This window comes from Bactrocera neohumeralis, chromosome 2 (assembly GCF_024586455.1).
Source record: "Bactrocera neohumeralis isolate Rockhampton chromosome 2, APGP_CSIRO_Bneo_wtdbg2-racon-allhic-juicebox.fasta_v2, whole genome shotgun sequence".
NCBI lineage: Eukaryota > Metazoa > Arthropoda > Insecta > Diptera > Tephritidae > Bactrocera > Bactrocera neohumeralis.
This window is the reverse complement of record NC_065919.1, coordinates 5,303,578-5,326,057: the sequence shown is the minus strand read 5'-3', so window position 1 is coordinate 5,326,057 and position 22,480 is coordinate 5,303,578. Positions and strand designations below refer to the sequence as shown.

The following is a 22,480-nucleotide window of genomic DNA, read 5'->3' as shown; positions in this document are numbered from 1 at the left end:
AGCAGCTGCCTTTGCCGCCACCACGGCCGCCGCTGCCTTGGCGACCTCATTTGCTCGTGTTCCCGACCAAATGTTGCCACCGCCATCGTTGCTGTTGTTCTTAGCGGTGTTGTTGGTGCGATTTGGTGGTTGCCATGTCCGGCTGTGACCAGCGTCATTACCGCCGACTGCCAACCGGCCATGCCCTGTTGTCACGTTCATTTGTTTGTACGCGTTTCCTGTCACCCGTTCGCGCTTTACGGCTGCTACTGTTGCTGTTTCGTTGCCTTCACTTCCGTCGGATGTCTTTTCGTGTCCTTCGGTGCACGAGAGTGTTGGCGAGCCGGAAGTGGTCGGCGATGATGAGGTCCATTGCTCGTCGCAGGAGCAATAACCGCGCGCCGTGTCGCCACCCTCCAAGGCGAGCGAGTGCAGTTCGTGTAGTTTTCGCAGTTTTTGTTGTTGCCGCTTATAAGCTGCGGCCACTGAGGCGCTGACACCGGCTGCGGAAATCATTTGCTCAGCTTGCGATTGTTGTGCGATTCGGTGTGCGTGCAGCCTATGTGGTGGTTGTTGTTGTTGTTGCTGGTAAGCCGCTCCTGCGTGCTCTGAAATTGTTGGCTGGCCTGTCGTCGTACTTGTGATTTTTATTGGTGACTGGTGATGCTGTTGTTGTTGCTGTTGTTTCTGTTGCTTATTCAATACTTTTGCTGATGTGGCGGCGGCGGCTTGAGTTGGCGACAGCATTGGAAGCGGAGGTGTTGTGGCCGGTGATATTGATGCTACCGACGCCATCGATGCCGAATGCGTGAATTTCAGACGTTGCAGGGCGATCTTTTGCTGGCAGAATGGTTTTGCTTGTGCGTATACGTCTACCTCTTCTTCTTTTTCCGCCTGTTCATTTGCAGTGAAATCCTCTTCGTGCATGTCCGCATTCAGCTTATCACTTGAGCTGTTGTAATGAAAGAGAAAAGAAACCAGAATGAGACACATTTCTATATAAGCAGAATGAGAAGAAGCTTTTGTGCAATTTTATATTCATAGTCTTAAGGTTCTTAGTTGGGGCTCTCTTCTTTTAATTGCAGTTTATAAGTAGCTCCAGAAGTAACAAAAGATTTTCAAAGGTTTTCGTGTTTTTTTTTTTTTTGTACATCTACGCTATGAAAAGAGGGCGGTCGTAAGAGCACTCTCTAATGAGAGAGATTCCCTTAAATAAAAACTATCTTACTTTTTCTCATGGAAGATAGAGATCTTTACTACTTGATTCGGTGAAGATATGGCAAGACATTGCTGATTTTAGTTGCTTTAGAAAGTCCTGAATCAGTGGGGAAGTTAAAAGTCAACGCGCTGTACATATATAAAAATCTGAAGATAGTTCCAGAAGTTCAAAATTATTCAATATAATGACTATATGGCAATAGCAAAACTCTAAATCTGTAGAAACCCTGTTATAAAGTTAGGTTAAGAGACCGATCTAAAACAGGGATCTCACTTGGACGGCTTAGAACGCCGGTCCGTTGTGTTACCTAAAAAAAATTCCATATATTATATATGATGATAAGACCTTTACAAATCGATAAAAGGCTTATAGGTCGTAACAAATTTGTTAAAATGCCAAATATCCGTTTTGGCTAAGTCTTCTGATTCGTCGAAGATAAGACTACGGAGGTGTTTCAGCTTCCATATTGTAAAGCCTTGACAATGGATGATAAAGTGTAAAAGGATCTCGAAGTCGCAGTAGGCCAGCGTTTGGTAAGAACACGCGCCAGAGGTGGAATGTAAGATGCCAATGAAGATTCAACTCTTTCCCATTTCGATTTGAGCGGAGTAAGGGTGTCCCCCTCTGGATAGCTGATCGGCTTTACAGTTGGCAACGATTTCGCTGTGACCAGGCAACCCAATGAGTCTGCTGATGAAGTACCTTGATGCTATTTCTAGTGAGGTTAGTTACTCCTTGACAAGTTTTGAGCGCATATTTAGAGAATTCCTCGCAAGTATTGGCGCTATGAATCTCGGAGAGAATGCTCACCTTCCTGAAAGAGGCTGCACTTCGTAGCAGTATATCTACCGCCATCTTGATGGTGATCGGGCAGCCTTACATTTACTATTAACGTAGAACTCCCTACAAAAAACCTTCTTTCCAACTGTCCCTAGCTTCGACCAATCCGTCTCTTTTCCATCGACTTCTCCCAATACACATATTCCTTGTCGGTATGTGAGCAGAGAAAAAGAGGTCATGAGTGGCCTCTACCACGCAATGGTCCAAGCTTTCAGGTTGAAGGAAAAAAAATGTTGGCATGCCTTGTTCGAACGCCTTCATATACTCAGCCTCCGAAAGAGGAACTTTTGGGTTCTTATACATCCTAGTTAATAAAACCATTTCTGCTTTATTTGAGTAGACGGCTAAGCTGCTTCTGTTGGGTATGACGTTGCGGTACCCTTCGGTAGACGGTATTTAGAAATTTTCCTTTAACCATAAGAATAACGCGGCTGTTCTTGTGGCGGAAGAATTCTGCTGAGTTGACTGTCCTTGACAAGACTTAGTAGTATGTCAACACCCGACAGCCTCGTTTCCGAGTTTTTTTAGTAGTTGTTAATCAATAAGACTTAAAGCAGTGAGAAAAGTTTCTTATTCTGAGAGATGCCCTATTAGGCTTTCGGAATGTATTTGCGGAGTGGGACGCTACGACCGTTTCCTCACAAAAAATACTTCATATGAGATACTTCAGGTTCGATTCCACTTCAAACTTCTCGAGTAAAGGACTCGAGATATTAGATAATCATCTATGGAAAATTTCGTATGCAAAGTTTCAGAAGGATATCTCCAAAAATGAGAGACTATTTTGCTTATATGTGTACTGACTAACGGAAAAACCAACCGAGGAACATGGCTACGTCGACTCAGCTCGTTATGCTGACCATTTATACGAGTATATATTTTTTATTAGATCTCCCATGTTACCTTGTTGGATGTTACAAACTTCCTGCAAACTTATTATACCCTGTTCAGAGTAGAAGTATTTAATGAGAACCCAATCCATATATCATTTTTATTTACCAGTCCTTGCAATGTATTACTGTACTACAAATACTGGCTGAGTTTCATTGGGCAAACATTTTCTTTCAGGTAAGCTGGTATCGTGAAGCAGGCATACACGTATATATTTACAGTTATGCATCCGTTATGTTATGGCTGTCACATGCTCATTAAAGCGGCAAGCAAAAGAAACAAATGAAAAAAAAACTTAATGAAATAGTGAGAATACGAGTTAAAATACGCAGTGTAAAGAAAACCAGCAAGGCAAATATAACGGTGAACAATTAACATTCGCGTAGAAATACAAAGATATATATGTATGTCAGGTTGCTGATACACTGAAGATGAGCATATTTACAGAGAAATTATACGCATTTCCTTTGTTTCTGAAACTGGTTTAAAATTCTCAGCCGGTTTATGAATGATGCCGAACACAATTTGGGGAAGATTTACCGACTACGTTTCAAGATTTTAATATATAGCTTCCCAATGCTATTGCTCCGATTTTAAAGCATTAAAGTACCAGTCTCAGACCCACCAAATTATCATATCCAGCTCATTTCCAAGTGCTACTAAATGTATCCGAAGCATGATAGATATTTTCTTACAGTGTTTACAGTTTGTGTGCATTGATTTCAACGAACATTACGGAATGACAATGTACGGATAAGATATTTAACGACAGCTGATGCAAGCGATTGGCATGCGAGGTATGTCAAATTAATCTGCTGCAGTGGCAGTCGCAAATTATGATTGTCTCACGGCAAGCCGACGCAGCTGGCAGGGTCTGAGTTAAGGAAAACGAAAGCGTAAATATCATGTTGTCTATGTATATACTTATATATGTATAATACATATAAATACAGAGGAATAAAAATCACTACAGAAATGTGAACGTATTTCCATTATAGCCATTATGATGATGGTAAAATTTTCGTATGGAATTATGTTTACGGTCTTTGTCATTTCTACCCCATGAAGTTGCTGGCAATATTTAAGGCAATTAGTCGCAAAAAAGACATATGCCGTACAAAAACAAGAATGTATATGAAAATGCAATAAATTGAAGCTGCGTTGATACAGCGTGGTTAAGAGTGGCTGACGTGGTCTACCAATAATATTTTTCGACTGAAACGGTTGAATTGATGAGTTGCAATAATGAGCTTTGCCGGCCGTTTCATATACTCACACAGTGTGCATAATTTTATATTTCTTATCATCTAGGATTGGCGTAAGTCTGGTTATCTTAAAGGTACTATGGAGTAAAAAATACATCAGTTGGCATTTATTATTGTGAATTGATAATTGGAAGCTCTCGAGTTGATAACATAATGCATATTCTAAAGCATACTTTAACGCATAGAACCAAAATACTTCCTAGGTAGTTGGAAGTGCTTTGCAAACCCTTACAGCAAACGTCGAAAATAATCTTAATGTATGTGAAATTTCTTAAAACACTCCAGAACTCTGCGAAATAAAAACACACGATCAGTAATGTCGAGCGGAAATGGATTTCCAAAGGCACCTGAAACTGATTTTCATGCTTACGCAGTGGTAAATGTCTTACTTTCTTAGTGTTCATTATTTACTTTTCCCTTTCCGCAATTAAACAAATTTTCAAGCATAAAAATGAAAGCCACAAAACTTACATATTCTGTTTGCCTCTTAACAAAATTCCTGCAATGCGCATTTTATCATATTTGCTTCTTTTGCTCACGAACGCCTTAATTTCTTTGGCCTGCTGCTGGGCGTCAGGCAGTGGGAATGGCTGCAATGTTGCACGCAACGTGCTTGCATACAGTTACCCAATCACTGTCGCCGACACAAAGAGTTTGTTAATTTTGCCTGCAGGCTGACAACTTTGTGTCTCTGATTGGTTCTTTCGGAGAGCACTAATTGATAAAGCGTACACTGGATGAGCGCCAAATAAATTAACGCGATTTTATGCGTAAGTTTAAAATTGCCGACGTGATTGCGGAAGATAAGACAATAATGGAAGATTAATTCCTTACACAAATTTAACCAATATTTCAATTTATATTTTCCTTGTTATTTGGCTTTCCTTCCCCCGTTGTCAATTGTGTAATTTTCATGAAATTCGATCTGGTACATGGCTTTGAATTACCTGAAACAGCGTATGCCGCTGCTAGCTCGTCAGTAGTTATTCGCTCTTATAGTAGTTCGCAGCCTTGATCTAGAGATGCAAAGACGAGAATCGATCTAGTTGGTGATTTTGTTTTTCTACTGGGAGTATTTCGTTTGATAAATTGCAATCAGTTCATAAATTATTAACCTAGTTGATTGACTCCGTAAGCTTCTTAGAGGTTTTGGCTGAGATCGTAAGGAGGCCAAGTGGCTTCACAAGCTCACAAAAAAAAAAAAAACAAAAGAAAGTCACACTCTCCCACTTAGTGCTTAGCGATGTTCTCTTTTCTTCTGCTAAATAATAAAGCCCGGGGGATAAAGATTTACAGCGCTAGAGTGTGAGATCTGTACGCTTTCGGTTAAGAAATACACATCTCCAAATAGTTTCTCCAAACAGTTCCTCCTAGTATGCTTTCGTAGAAACCTTGCAGTCACCTGTTTGAAGCGGTCCTAGGAGCATTATAAGCTCATTGCTTGATAACGTCGAGGACATTGCACATTTTACAGAGCACACTACGGGTTTAACTGATTTCAGACATGCACTGAATTATATTCACCGTCGTTTCCACGGCAGTCGAGCCCAATTAACCTGCACGGATTTTAAGTCATCCAACGACTATCAACTTGGCACCATTTCTTGAAGTTCTTCTTCTTCTTCTTAATTGACCGCTTACGCGATTATAGCCGAGTCCTTGAAGCTTCTCAGGAGCCGGTTAAACTCCTATTTAACCAATAGTCGGCTCTGACAAGTCTAATCTACGTCCTGTATGCAATGCATCTCAACTTTGCGCTCGGTACCGAAATCAGCTGTAAGATAGGCGGCTTTGGGTAAATTAGAGAATGTGCTTAGAAACAGAAAAGCAGTAGATAAACCTGCAGTCGGAAAGCGGCAGCATACATACTGGGTTCCAGGTCACAAGGGCGCTCCGGGAAACGAAATAGCTGATAAGATTGACAAAAGCGCTTTTCGTTTGACTACTAAACCAGTTTAGGAAATTAGCAAGTCTTCAAAACAATACACAACGAAGTTTCGGAAAGGGCTGACAGACGGATCAGGGTGGGATGGAATGCCTTAGAAGTGAGATGGAATGCCTTAGGGACATGCGGGATCGCCAAAATCATGTGCCAGCGAGCGAAAGGAAAACATGCAAGCTTTCTACTCTCATGGGCTCGAAAAGATTGAAGGACCGTTCTTGGTCTAGTTACAGTTTACAATTTACTGGCATCACATGCGAGGCGTATGGGCATTATTAACGATGATACATATAACTACATAGAAAGTGAAAGGCAATAGGCATGAGATAGATGCTTGAACACCACCTCTGCTTTAACTAATACTTGTCGTAGATATCTAAGAACTTTACAGTAAAAGGGATTAGAGGAATCACCAGAATAAGATATCAGGTCTCTATTAAAATTTACAAAGCTCGTTGAGTTCTTGGATTACGCAAACTTCAGACCGTATTAATAATAAAGCTCCATCCGGCGTTATAAAGAACTTGTAGGTCTAAGTATGAGTCAGTCAGTTTAATCTAACCTAATAAAATATAAGTTTTTAAGATGGAAAAGTGGCTTAACATAAAATTTATCAGATCATTTACTGCTATGGTGCAGTAATATGCCATTATGTAATGGATTTTGTCAGATACCCCTGAGAAGAACTAAAATCGCATAACACTTAGTAGTGGAGGGAAGCTGACAAGTGCGCTTACGGCTACGAGGAGAACAAGTCAGAAATTTAACCGACCAAATTTTGTATTTGAATAACAACTTTTGAAAATGTTTTGAAATTGAATTTGCAGTATATTTGACCTACTTGATGGGACAATCGGATTGCTGCATTAAGTTCATAATTATTTAAGTTTCTTCAATTGCATCATTAAGTGGCGTTTTTGTTATTGTTGTAAAGTTTTCACTTAACGGCATAAACAACTATCTGCGCGGCTTAAAAGCTTTGCATTAACGAATTTCGTCTCAAAAGGGCCGATGATGCTGCCATTCAAGTACGCAAATAAAATATTTAATGCATTTGGTAAGTGCGGCTAAAAGTGAGAATCACTCTCGCGCGCTTTGTTGTTTTTCGCTGCGCGCAAAGTTTCACAGAAAGATGAGCGGCGAAAAACGCAGTCAACAAGAAAGTGTGTCAAGTGTCAGATAAGCAAGGCGAGACTTATTGAAATGAAGTGTTGTGGTTACTGTTGTTGTTGTTGCTGTTGATTAAACTAGCTCATGAGAGATTGGGAATGGTTATAGCAGTGCAATGCCACAGAAAGATAATGCAATGAAGAATATATATATATATATATTTACATATACACTTATATATACATATATATATATATAATATTATATATATACATATGTATATACACATACACATATATATTCATATATATATATGTATATATACACTATATAAGTATATGGATATATCTTTTTCACTGTCCACATTTTCTATTTGAATTCCAATTGCAGCCAAGTGTCACAGGATCACTGGCTTTGATGTAGTCATGTGAGCGCGCGTAGCTTAAAGTAAGATGCATACACACATACACACATATATAAGGAACACATACATACCGAGCGGCAAAAAATGCAGCTAACCGTATTGGTGTGGGGGTAAAGTGAGCGACTTAGTTTTTTCTGCAGCGTCAACTTTGCCGTTGAAGTGCGACTAATTTTCACTCGAAATGCGCATCCAATTAAAATTGTTCCAACACAAGTTAAAATCCATTTAAAACTTTGTTAAAAAACCGACTGCACAATAATGGCGACAGAAAGCCGGTAGAAAAGTGGAGAAACAAAAAAGAGTAAAAGGAACATTCAACTAAATACTATGTTTGTAGAGCCACGACAGATAATTTTGGTTTCGAATGAAGACACAGGGTCGCCATGGAGGCTGGCAAAGACGCCGCCTGGGGTGAGCGTCAGGATTGCAGCGGGTAATGCAGCAGCGCGGGATGGAAAGTTAGTGAGAGAGTGAGCGCCTTCATTCTACTCTTGCGTATTTTGAGTGACACTGACAGTTGCAGTGGAAAACTTTTTCAACACGTTGTTTTTGTAACGTTTTGACGTATTAAATCCAAAATGGTAGTGTGTGTGATGTTTTTGTTTGCAGCGCCAAAGCGATATTACGCAGAACTTGTGACCAAACTGCAAGTTAGTAATTTTAAAATGTCAAAGCAACGAAAACAAGTTAAGATTGTGTACACAGAGGCGCTGAATATTTGCTACGATTCAGTTTTGAATGCAGTGTGTGAGTGATGGATAGGTTGGATTAGGTTAAGTAACAAAATAATCCCACGTGGACAGCTAGAGACGGCTGTCAGTTGTGATTTCCAGGATTCCTAGGTATGCATCAAAAAGTCGTCTTTTAGCTAGATTTTTTTTGGCCTGTTAATATCTACTCTAGCCTATTCATCTGGTTCATGGAAAGTATGACAACCATGATTTTTCAACCTTAGTCTGTATCGTTCCCTGCAACTTTCATAAGTTGGGTAAATCAAAATTTTTAGCCTCACCCCGTGAGAGTCAAAGGAATAGTGTTCAGTTAGAACACCTATCATTGCGACCATATGAATCTTGTTAAGAGTTAGCAGTTCCATAGATCTTTTATGTTCCACTCACGGCCAGAACGCATTCGCAACCCCACAAGTGCTGGTTGCTGACCAATGTTTACTGCGTTCGCATGAGACCCAACGCCAGAGTGCACGATGATGGCATTTTTGCGAGCTCATCGGCTTTATAGTTTCCGAAGTTTCCGCTTTGGCCAGACACTCTCAGACAAGTTTAATAATGAAGTAACTTAATGCTCACTGTCAGCGAGCTCAAAGCCTGCATAGCAGCTCTGTTATCGTTGTAGATGCATGTGTTCCTAAAAGAAACCGAATTTCAAAGAAGAACATCTTCTTCTACCTTAATGACTGCCACTTCTGCTTGAAAGACACTATAGTGGTCTGGCAGTCTGAAACAAGAGTTGATTGGGAGTTCCCGATAGAAGACTTTGAACTAAAGCTTCGATCAATGAGTTATAATGCTTGCGAAGTCAGAGAAGATTTCGGAATGTCCCGTAGTCTACTAACCAACTTCATTATATGTGGAACGACATTAAGTGTCATCGCTGGTGTTGTGCGTAGTATACCACCGAAGTCAATAAGAGCCGCTCGTTGAACACTTTCCAGCTGTTTAGCTAATGTCGCTTTACCGAGCCCCTTCCACCAGCCAAATACACTACAATACATTGTTGACGTTGAGCATACCAGAAGCTCCGTTGGGACGGGAAGGACCTCTCCGAGGCGTTCGATACCAATCGAGGTTTCCGACAAGGCGACTCCCTATGTGCGACTTTTTCATCCTGGTGCTGGAGTAAATAATTCGAGCTTCAGAACTTAGCAGAGAAGGTGCCATCTTCTATAAGAGTGTACAGCTGCTGGCGTATGCCGATGATATTTATATCATTGGCCTCATCGCGCCGTTGGTTCTGCTTTTTCCAGAATGGATAAAGAAGCGAAGCAAATGGGGTCGGGTAGTGAATGGCGTCCGGATGGATAAAAACGCTCCAGCTCTGAAAGTACTTGACGCAGTATTCGCCGGGGGAAGCAGAGGAAGAGGAAGACCTCCACTACACTTGGAATCTCCAAATAGCGCCATACAGGGCGAAGGAGAATGACTGGCGCGTTGTTGTAAACTCGGCTATAACCCTATAAGCGGTGTCTATGCCAATAAAGGAGAAGAAGAATCTCTAACTAACTTCACTTCTTCAATCAGGCTAAAATTTCGTTCGGGAATCTATGTGTTTCACTTCAGTCTAGGCAACGATTTCTCTGTGGCGTCATTTTAATTGAGAAATTTACGTTTATTTGTTAAAAAAAAAAAATCAGGAAAGGCAGGCAAATTGAGTTTACTTCGAACATTGAAAAATGTCACGCTCTCTAATTTCCTTTTTAAATGCATTGCGTCCATGCCTTAGACGGTGGAACATCGCATATCGAAATTCAGTGGCTGAAAAAAGCCCAAACTGGCTAAATGTGGTCGCAATTTTTTATGGTAATGGTTGGCTACCAACGATTTTCCATAGTTATGGCGAGCAAGTTGTGTTCGCAGGATAGCTCCGTACACAAAAAAAGAAAGAAAAAAATAACATTTTGAAATTCTCAATTTTGCGTGACGAATTTGCGTTATTCCATCAGCGACGTGGCATTTTTAGTTTTTCAAATTTCATCCGCACAAATATGACAGTTAGAAGTGCGTGAAAAAGTGGCGATTATGCGCGGCGAAAAACAAATTTTTTGCATATACATATGTACGCAGATATCCATGTAGATATGCAGAAATATAAAAATAGATAAAAAATATTTTTTTATAAATTGGTGTACATTGCTCGAAAATTTCATATTTGCTGATGACAGCTGTTAACTGACAGTTAACGGCGAGCGCGAGGGTTGACATCGCAATCGGTGTGAGCGCAAAAATATTTGCAAAAATGCATAGTGCACACATGCAGGTATATATAAATGGCTTTCTCATATTCCGTTAGGTGTTATGAGTTTTCAATAAATTCGCGCCAATATATAATTTTTTGTACCAAAATAGATATGAAGCCTAAGCGCTGTCGCAATGTTGGAAAAATTATTAAATAAAAGCCATGAAGCTCATGCTTCATAAATAGTCAGACGTAAGCGAGAATGAATCATATATCTATACCTAAAATGCAAAATAATGTAACATCTCTTTGCATAAGTTTATAGTCGAGGGAAAATCAATTTAATGGAAACTACACATATTCAAACTAAATTTGAGTTTTGATTATAAATGTAGTGAATCGTAAACAATACAAAACTCAGTTTTGGTCTTGTTGATGATGAGTTGTTTTGCATTTTACGTGACGATGTACATAAAGGTTTTCGATATTGGATTGGAGGAGGTATCTTGCAATGTCTACATTTCATATAATTACAAGCGGATCCGGCCACGCGTTACTGTGGTATACATTTCATAGTATTATTCATATAATAAACTATTTAATGCAATGAAAATTTTATTTACGAATACAGGCGATAACGTTTTTGTCGGTATAAGAATCCAAAGATTGTATTTGAGGTTTAATTTTGAATATGTTCATAAAAATAAATTTTATTGGAAAAAAACGAATTTAAGGCTGGTTTTTCAGTGTCTGGTTACTAGCCTTTCTGTCCAGTTAATAGAGTTGTCCGCTTAATAGATTTTACTTAATAAACATCATTTTGTTATAAAAAAATCATATCACGCTTTTTGGAAAACTCTGTACTGCTGACATAAGACTTAGAATTGGCGCAATGGACAGTCTCAATTGCTGCTTGGATATCCACTATAGGAGATTACTTCACAACCACAGATGAAGTATTTAGAGGTATTATTGGTTTCAAACTGAAATTCAAGCAGCACTCTGGATACACATCAAATAAAACAAATAAGATTTACAATGCCTTATCAAGAATGATGGCAAATAGAGGCTATGCGCGTTCCAGCCGGCGTTTTGTAATCGTAAATGTAACGAGATCGGTTATACTGTATGTGGCTCCAGTATGGATACAGGCACTAGACATAAAAGCGTAAGCCAGACCAATAAATGCGATGCATAGATTCACAGCAGTAAGAATAACAAGTGCTTGCCGAAATATATCCAGCGAAGCAGCTGAAGTACTAGCTAGTATGCCACACATAAACATTCATGGATACCAATTCACGATATTATACAAGTATGAGTTTTCAGCGCCAATTACAGAAATCAAAAAAAGAGAAGAGAGAGAGAGAAGAGCATAATTATATGGCAGCAACGGTGGCAAACTTCAACCAAAGGACGGCGGACTCACAGACTTATACTTGACATCAATACGTGGATAATTAGACAACATGGGGGCCTGGATTTCCACCTGACCCAAATATCAAGCATGGGTGTTTCAGAGGCTATCTATACAAATTTCAAAATGACGTCAATCCTTATTGTTCGATGTGTACGGAGTCCATAGACGACACTGAACATGTGTTCTTCCATTGTCCCCGGTCTCTAAACATGAGGGAAAAGTTAGAAACTACACTAGGTGATAGTTTAACGGTGGAAAACTTGACTGCACTTATGTGTCAGTCCTCTCAGTTACAGCAGCATAGGCGTCAGTCCATCCGTGCTATAGAGGAGACGTAAAATGTCTTGTTACACCCACGAAGTAATACTTAAACTAGTGGTTCCGAGGGTTCTGAGGTTCTGAGTCTTGAGCTAGGAGTAGGTTAGGTTTAGCGGATTAAAGCTCCTCTATGTTTCCCTCTACTACAAAAAAAAATATATATTTGAAAAAGCGCAAGAGTGTAATAGTTTTACTTCTAACTGACGGGGAGGTGTAATTATGCAATTTTTGTCTTTGTGTGTAAAGACCGATTTCTGGTACCTACGTATTGATATTTCCGACCTCATTAGCATTTTAGCTTAAATAATAATTTTTTATTGTTTTTTTTTTGAAGTTCAAAAAATATTTCAAACCATAGTTGCTTTGCTATTTTTTCTGTATGTTCTTATCCGCTCAATTAATAGTTGATGTGTTCATGTCATCGTAGGTAATGAGTAGTTTGACGATCTAAATATGGACAGATTATACTTCAGGTTTCGAATTTTGTTTGAAGGAGGCAAAAAAAAACTATAACTTTAACATTTACAATTCCAGTCTTTTCGGTAACCCAATATGAGCAATTTTATTTTCAGCGTTGCCATTGTGTGCTGGCATCTGCTACAACAACGTATACGCAGCGCTGCTTGTTACGTCGTTACATAAACTTGAAGTGCACGAATAACCATAAAAGCAACAAAAAAGCGAATTGCTTGTAAAGCAAGCTAAAGCAAGCACACAATGAGTTTTCGCACTGCGAATGCACTCACCTTTGCCGGCGCAACTGTAAAAACTTCAATTGTACGCGCGACAAGTGGCGAAAAACATTTATGCGCTGCTCGCGCTGAGTGGATTTTTATTTGCGACATATTTTTCGATTGCCGTAAAGTCACATTTTTTCCACAGAAATATTATACTCAGCAAACATTTGTGTTTAGCTTGAATGTGTGTGTGGTTGCAGTGAAGTAGAAAAGTGGAAAAGGGAAATGTGGAAAGATAGAAAGCGCAAAAAATACGACGATGAAATCCAAAAAAAATAAAAAAATAAAATACATGCAATAAATAAGCACAATAGAGAGGAGAATTTAAAATTTGCTAACAAAGTGAATACAAATTACGAGGCTGCCAGTCGCTCACACGCTTCAACTGCCAGACGGCGGCAGTCAGTCTGACACAGAGCCTACACCCGTACGACTCATGGACGCAAGCTGCTCATATGCCTTCATTCGGCTGCGTTCTAAATTGGGTGCTCTTTAGTTGTATTTGTGTCTTAAGATGCGACTTGATTTGTGATTTCGATGATTTTTACATGGAAAAATGTGCAGTGAGCACTTTGCGATACGCTAGGCGTACGTCAACAGGGTGAAAAGAAAAATAAGGAAGGCGTGCGAAGAAAAAGCAAGGGGTGGGTGTGTGTATCGGTCGGTGTAAGGAGTTACCTGTAAGTTGCGCGCAACTAAATACTTATTCAACGTTAATTAAACGCGCGCTCGAAAGTAGACAGCGTATTTGCACAAAACGCTGCAAATAAATGAAAACGCAAAGCAAAAACATCAAATAAGGCGCGCACCTGTGCGCTGTATGGATGCGCGTCACCGCTGCTGGGGGAGAGAGGAGAGGCGCACTGCCTTTAAAATTCCTTTCAAATAAATTTATTCATTCGCCCATTCATTTGCGCTTACATTCATTACCATTACGTCAGGCAAGGACATTCATGCGCGCGCGTCATGCTGCTCGCGCCGCGTCGCGCGATATTTTTTTATTTTTCGCGCAGCAGCCTTCAATGTTTTGCATATGTTGCTATGATAGTGTGTGTGTGTGTGTGTGCGTTTGTTTGTTCAACGAGTGTTTTGATTGCTTCTGCGCTATGTAGCACAGTTTTAATTGCATACTTTTTGGCGCCAACATCTACATTAAACAAATAAACTCTTCACGCACTCACACTTGCACACAGCCATATACATAGGCGCCCGCAGTTGTGAAAGCAGCGCTCAGCTCAAGTAAAGTTGTGTGCAATTTCATGGCGGCGTTTAGTCGTATTTGTAGTTGTTTTCGCACAGTTATTTAGCTGGCCGACTGGATGAGATTGCTACGCGCTACGCTTACATATGCATGCGCTTTTATATGTATATATGTATGTATGCCCTTTTGTATGTATGTATATATGTATGAGTGTCTATATAAACCAGCATTTTGCCAAATAATTAGCAATGAGGCTCTTTTAATTAGGTTATACCGTCGGCAAGTCCGCAAACAACCGGATATGAAAGGCGCTGGCCATGTATGTGCGTGTGTGTGTGACCGAATTAAATTTTTCGTCATTAGAATGTGTTATTCGGCTATCACGCGCATGTTGAAAACTTTCCGGCAGTGTTTACCATATGTGGGTCTTAGCGGTTCATGACCCCAACCGCGCGCTTGTTTATCCTGCTGCAATTGGAATCCAGTATTTGCAGCCAAATTAGCATTTATATATTGTATACAGTATAATACATAATGCTGAAAAGCATTGTTGTGACCACAAAAGTGGTGTAAAAACACACGTTGCGAGAATATAGAAATTGCTTAATGAACATGGCGCTGCGTGTAAGTGTGCTAAATTTTGGAAAATAGCAAAAAAATCATTAAATAATTATATTTTAATTTGAATTATTGCATTTTAGTCCATTGTGTCATTGCGCTCTAACGCCGCTGGTTCGTTAAACTAGCCTCGTGATAAATGAAATGACAAGTTTGTATGGCAGCTGTATGTGTTAGTGGTCTGATCTGAACAATATATTCGAAGATTACATAATTGTTCTGCGTAATAATGCTTGCCAAATTTCATGAGAATATCTTGTCAAACAAAAAATTTTCCATACAAGAACTTGATTTTGATCGTTCAGTTTGTATGGCAGCTATATGCTATAGTGGTACGATCTTGAAGATATTTTCGGAGACTATAGCACACAAGTTTCGGATAATAAGCTATGTAAAATTTCATGAAGATATCTTTTTCAATACAAAAGTTTGCCATACAAGGAATCGATGCTGATGCACTCTGGGCAAAAAACAGTAAGACTATTTGTAGGTTGGTATGACTATCAGTGCATCTGTGCCACATGTCACATCAATACAATCATTAGTGTTTAGCATAAGCTTGTCTTTCTGAGGTGCATAAAGTGCATTCGGCAATTTTTACGATTAGTGAAATTATTCAAGAAAGAAGTTCGACAAATTTCTGATGTCGAAACGTTGAGAATGTTAAAAAAGTACTTCGGTGACAATTGTTTGACGCGAGCAAGTGTTTTTGATTGGTACAAATTATTTAGAGGGTCGAGAACGCGTTGACGACGAAGCACGTACAGGAATGTCATCAACATCAACTGATGATCAACACGTCAACAAAATAAAGGAATTGGTGCTTGAGAATCGACGATTAACAATCAGAAATCTTACCGGTATCGTTGGAATATCGGAAGAATCAGTGAACATCATGTTGAAGGTGTTGTTTGTACCTTCGAAAAGTAAAAGCCCGATTGGTTCCAAAATCACGCAATTTTTTCGAAAATAGCGTCACGTTAAGGTCTCTGAAAAAGGTGCTTTCCGATTACCAAGATGTCTTGAAACATGGCGATGAGTCCTGGATTTATGCTTACGACACGGAAACAGACCGTTGCCACCACAGTCGGGTCTACGTAACCAGAGCGAATCCGGATTTTTATCCGGCCAAGGACTGTCGACTCGGCAGAATTCTGCCGCAACACCAATAATCCTGAAACAGACGATCAATCGACCGAATATCTTACCAAAGGTGAGTCGAAGCCGAAAAACCACGTCAGAGAAGTTCAAAAATCAAGTTTATGTTGACCGATTTCTTCGATTATCGACGTGTGGTGTCAGAATTCCTTTTAATCGGCCAAACTGTATACAAGGAATATTATTTAAGTGTTATGCATCATTTGTATTGGGGTCAAGGGGGATTACTTTGAGGGGACGATATAGATTTTGAAATTAAAAACTAAAAAAAAATAGCGTAAATTAATAAAAATATTTAGCATCCTCATGCTCGTGCAAATAGGTAATACAGTCGTACACTACAATATTTAATTCAGTCATTCAACCAAGGGTTAATGCGTTACGCTCCTTGTGCTTTCTTTTATCTCTAGAGCTTCTAAGCGCTCATTACTTTTGCTCAAGCACAATTAAATTTACATTTCGCCTACATATACATATGTAAGTAATCCTCCATGCTGTGCTTCATAAATATTTATTATTATTCTCGTTTCCTTTTGCCCAGTAACCGACTAAATTAGCCTCTTTCTGTTGTGCGCTTTTCGTGTTTTTGGTTGTTTTTTTAAGCGCATTAACATTTTTCGTATACTAAGAACGAGTTCTGAAGTGTCGTAATGCCGTGTATAGCGGACGAGGGCGACAAAGAGTAGACGCAGAATGAAGGAGCGACAAGCAGAAAAAAATCGCAGGCATTATTTGTGCTAAAACAATTGCTTTTAATTTGCAAATAATAATTAAAAGGAAATTGTAGAAGACAGAGAAGCGAACTAAAGAAGGTTTTATGAAAAATGAACTATTTTTCTATTAAAATTAAGAGACGCACTTAGCGTGAAATTTAAAGAAAACTGATTACTTTTATATTTCGATTTCAAGAAATAACATATTTAATATTTTATAAATAATATACTAAAATTTGAAATATCTCTTACATATTGAGTTACAGTCTTTTAAAGCGTAGTCGCTCATTTTAGTCAGTTCCAACTATTTCTCTTTAAATGCCTTTTTTGCTCAAAATTACATTTTTTAAATTTGCTTGAGTAATACTCGGACGGTCGCCATCGCTTTACAAGAAGGCTGTCTCAAGAATGTGGGAAATTTGTAAGGGCGTTAGGGTAGAGGCATGGCTAAAGTGGATCTAAGTACCACTGCGCCCTCGCGCTCGTGTCTGGCTCACAGCTGCTCCCTCCCCCGCTGAAGAAATTGAGGAGATGTTGCAATACTGTAAGTGATGGTGGATTTGATAGTAAAATTTCAAAGATTGTTAACTTGATTTTACCTCTAGAATTGAAGAAATCCAAGCTAAACGAAGCGAGAAAATAGCAAGACCACCAGATGCTCCTCTATGGGCAATAACAGTTAAGCAGTTGTCGATTTATTATTCTCACTTCATTTAGCTGGGATTTCTTCAATTCTAGGAGCTGTAAATTTCAGCGCTTGAGAGTAATCAGGTAGAAGAGGACTGAGACACCATATCGGCAAGCGCTGATTCTTTTGAAATAAGAATATATCTGTCTTTTTAGCGACACTGAGGGGGCCATACGGTGTGGTTTCGAGACGGTGATTTTGCGGATGTTTCCAAAAGACGCCAGAGGGGATGACCTAGAGGCTCCAGAAGTGACGGTAGAGAAGGGTTGCCATGTCCAAGCAGAGATGGAAATCGACCACAATCCTTCGGAGGTGGTAAGTACTGAAGGCAGAACGTCGACCGAAGGATCCGTCACATTTATGGTAGTGCAGAACTTGGATTTATGGAGAAGACTCTGAAGGATGAAGGTTCTACAGATTTGTTTCCATTATACTAGGCGACTTCCGCGAATCTCTAGCTCTATCTTTATTCAAGAGCCATCTCTGAGTAGCCATATTAGAAGTGGAAATCGACCTCAATCCTTCGGAGGTGGTAAGTGCTGAAGGCAGAACGCTCACCGGCGTATCCGTCTTTAGTGTACGGCAGCTGCTCGAAGAAGATGGTGAAGATATTGAGGATAGCACAGAAATCGCATTTCTGGAGAAGACTTTGGAGGATGAACGTCCTACAGATAAGACTCCATTATGCAAGGGCGACTTCCGCGAATCTCTCGCTTCGTCTTTGGTAGAGACTTAGCTGACTCTATCTTGGTTCAAGGCCGTGGCTGAGTAGCAACGGCATCTCAAAGTTAAAGACAAAGATCCATAAGCTGCTAGTGATCAACTATGCGGGTTAAACTAAATGTTGTCTGTTGGTCAGAAGTGAACTTTTTTTTCTAGCACATTTCAGCAACGTGGATGTCGTCATTACCTCTAGCCAAGAGGATGGCGCCGGAGAACCCTAGTTAATATCGGTCTACATGCATCACGACGACGAGGTAGAACTACCTCCAGAGTTGCCAAGGAGAGTTTTGGCAGAGCATAGGTAAAAGATAGCCAATAACTACACATATTCTTCTCCACTGTTCAGCTTCCGCAAGACTAATGTTGTAGCATCTTAGTTGTAATAATTTTTACGAACTCGACGAGTTGGCTGGAATAGATATTAACCACCTTCTTGCCTGGAAAATGGCAGTGTTGTTTTAGGATATATACAGGTATTTCCTCAAAATCTTTGTATAATTGTTACAGTAGTCTTTTTAATTCTAATATAACGCCTTTGCTGGCTGTCTTCGCTGATTATTTGCAATCTCAGAAGAAATGTGCATTTATACATACCTGTAAGGGAAATAAACTTAAAAACCTGTTTAAGCACCTTTAGCAAATACCTTGAATAAAGCACTTCGAGTAACGGCGAAAGTTAGAAACAATGCGAATGTTGCAATTCTTGATGGAATTCCCGCAAACTTTACTTCACCCACAAGACTAGAACACCTTATCCTTGAATAAATTCAATTGTCTGTGAGTGTGAGTGAGCTGATCTGTTCAACTGCAGTTACAAGTCAGCGAACAAATGCGTCCATATATAATGCATTTGAATGCACGAGTATGTACTTCGCCTTTCCTTGAACGTTAGAAGGCGCAAAAATGAGCGCGGCATTTATCGCGGCGTCGCTAAGCAACCTCGGTAAAACAAAAGCGCAACGCAGTGAAGGGTTGATGTTGGCGTTGGCGTCGGCTTCTTCTTTGGCGTCGGTGCAATGCGAATTGAAATCGCGAGCAAGTGAAGCGCGTAAAGTCAAGTTGATAAAGAAATCAGTCGAGAGAAGTTTGCGACGACTCAGTGAATGCCAAACAACCAAACACAAGTGCAAGTGCAATGCAGCAGAAGCAGCAGCAACAGCAACGAGCGAATAAGTAGGAATCAAGGCGAAAGTCGAGTGACGTTTAAGATAAAAGTTAAGTGAAATGGAATCGAGGTGGTTCAAGAGCGATTTGCTTTTGCAGTCTGCGCACAATTGGAAAGAAATGAGCTGGGTTTGGAGGCTGTTGCAGGGTGCGCGCCGACGTGTGGGCGCGCACAAGAGTTCAAGTTAAGTGCGAGAACTAAAAGCCAACAAAAACTCACTGATCATTTGAATATTCATTAAAGTCACGTAAACTTGCCTGCAACTTCTTTTTGGTGATTTGAGGTTATATTTTAAATGAAACAAAGAAAGTTTTCACCAATTCTATGCTGTTATTTAACCGCTGTCGTGAACATTTACATGCCAACACTGAGCTAATATCAAGCAGCGCGATTTCAATTCTATTAAGCTATTAGGTTGCCACATTTACGACCCGGCCAAGTTATGCCATCAGTTGATGCTGACACACAGCTGTTAATTATCAAATCCCATCGCAATTCCGCAGAATGCACAGTTATATTTCAAATGTTCTGTTAACTGTTGGCCATCAACGCTGAGCAGCGCTTACCTTTGCGCGTCTCACATCTTTAACGACCGAGCACACTTCCACACCATAAAAAGCAGGGTAACAACAACTTCATTTAAGTAGTAATATCAAATTTACGATTATTGCGTGGCTTAACAGATATTGTTACCATATGTGGCAAGCCAATGGCAAAGTGAAACGAAAGAAAGAATAAATTAAGTCGAACGCCGAACTGGAGTGATTTATTTGGAAGCAGTATGTACAAATTGGCACTAAAGTTTTGAAAGCAATGTAATAATAACACTTAGTACGAGCGTATATGTAATCCTGGGTTATATTTTCTTTACAATAGAGCTGTCACGATTAGTGGTCAATATATATACATAGATATATGCTTAAGAACCTCCTGCGTAGCCATGCAAAGATTGAATCAAGACAATTTCTGATATACTCTTCCGAACCGCATTTCGGTGAGGGTGTTCTGCTCGACCTGAACAAATCGTAATCAAAAGAGGCAAGGTGAAGATCAACAATTAAATAAAATAAAGGAATTGGTGCTTGAGAATCGGCGATTAACAGTCAGAGATCTTACTGGCATCGTTGGAATATCGGAAGGATCAGTGAAAATCATTTTGAAAGATTATTTGGGTCTAGAGAAATTGAAAGCACAATTGGTTTCAAAATCACCACGCTTTTTCGAAAAGCAACGACGCGTTATTGTCTTTGAAACAATGTTTTTCAACTACCAGGATGTCATGAAACGTATTAATACTGACAATGAGTTTTGGATCTATGCTTACGGACCGGAATGAGGTCAAAAATCATTGTTATATTGACAGTTTCTCTGATTATCGAGGTGTGGTGCACTCCGGATTCTTTCCGACCGGCCAAACGGTAAACAAAAATACTATTTGAATGCTATGAGTCGTTTGCGGGAAGAAATTCGTAAAAATAGGTCGGCATTAGGGCCGACAACTCTTGGTTTTTGCACCACTATAATACACTCTGGCATACTGCTGTGGTCTTTCGTGAGTATTTCGCCAAATTTTTAACCAATATCGTGCCGCAATTGACTTGGAGAAAACGTTGGCATAAGTGTATTGGGGCCAAGGGGCACTACTAGATTTTGAAAAACAAATTAATAATTTAAAAATTATGAACAAAGTCTTACTCTGTTTTATTAACATCAACAACAACGTCAGACTCGAAATCCAACGCGGAACAAACAAAGATGTCTTCTCTCGACAAACAAAGACAACTTTATAAGTCCCTGTCCTACTATATGGTGTAGAGGCGTGAACAATGACAACACCTAATGAGCCGCCGTTACGAGTTTTCCAGAGAAAGGTTCTTCGGAAGATTTATGGTCCTTTGCGCATTGGCCACGGCGAATCCCGCATTCGATGGAATAATGAGCTGTATGAGATATACGGCGACATTGACATAGTTCAGCGAATTAAAACGCTGTGGCTACGCTGATTAGGTCATGTCGTTCGAAACACTTCAGCACTGAAAGGACGAAACACAGACCTCCAGTCCAATCGGCGCCACATTGCAAAAAAAAGAAATGACTGGCGCGCTGTTGTTAACTCGGTTATAACGGTGTAAGCGGCTTCTACGCCAGTAAAGAAGATAAAGAATGTACTGATTATTCACTTTAGTCTCGTAAATATGAAACCAATATTTGTCGTCCATCTGTCGAAATACATCCTAGTAAAAGCGAATTCACTTCAGTTCGGATATCGTGGAAGTACAAAAGCTAAAGCTGAATGCATTTCCTTAGATCCACAATACCATCTAATTTTTGTTGAAGTGGCTTTTGAAACTTTAAATTCTCTATTGAAGCATATTTCTGCAGCTACGTTCTTCGAATAGCACCAGGTTTGTCTCTATCCAACTACTATTAGCAAAAACAAACTTGGCACAGACAAGAGCTCAATAAGGGCGAGTACGTAAACTATTCGTCATGTAATGTAATCTCTGAGCTTTTAAGAATGCAGAATTATCAAAGAGTTAGTGTTCATTTGGTAGTTTTAAGAGTTGGTCTTTGTTATTGGTGGCGTCTGTAAGTGGTCCGATTTCGATGATCACTCCTCATTGTCAAACCTTCATGTGGGATGACAAATGGACTGATTTGCTGGTAAATAGTTTCATAAAAGCTTTACTTCAAAACCTTATTTGTTCACAAGTTTTGCACTTTCACTCAAGTTTTAAATAATGTTGTAGGAACTAACATAGTGTTCAGACAAGATATCAGCAAATTTCTGAAAGTTTAGCTCTTGTTACATGCAAGTAAATTTAAAGGAGATGTATGAATGAAGCATAAGTTGAAGTTGTTTTAAGGGGTTTTTTACATTTAGAAGGCCGGAAAAAAGCAAATTTTCCAGATTTTTTTTAGAAAAATTGTAAAATTACTTATCCAAAAAATTTTACTATAATTTTTTTAACTGTATTTTAAAACTAAGTATAAGGAAAAATATTTATTTTGAAAGGAACTACAACTGAAGATGTTTTGCTTTGACCACTATATAAAAAACCAAGCAGATTTCGTTAAAATAATGTTAAATCTAGTAATAAGTCGAACGATTAAGCAATGAAAAAAAAAATAAAAAAATAATCGATCTTTCACCAA

The 22,480-nt window shown here is 39.4% G+C and overlaps 1 protein-coding gene across 1 annotated transcript in view; it reads right to left on the bottom strand.

Moving 5' to 3' along the window:
- Nucleotides 1-844: 844 nt before the first annotated feature.
- The window catches only part of LOC126767654 (neuroligin 4-like), a 188,515-nt gene continuing 166,879 nt past the window's right edge, over nt 845-22,480 (bottom strand). Inside the window, exon 14 of the mRNA XM_050485139.1 lies at nt 845-931. The gene's annotated coding sequence lies outside the window, so the exon portion shown is untranslated. The remainder of the gene's footprint in view (nt 932-22,480) is intronic.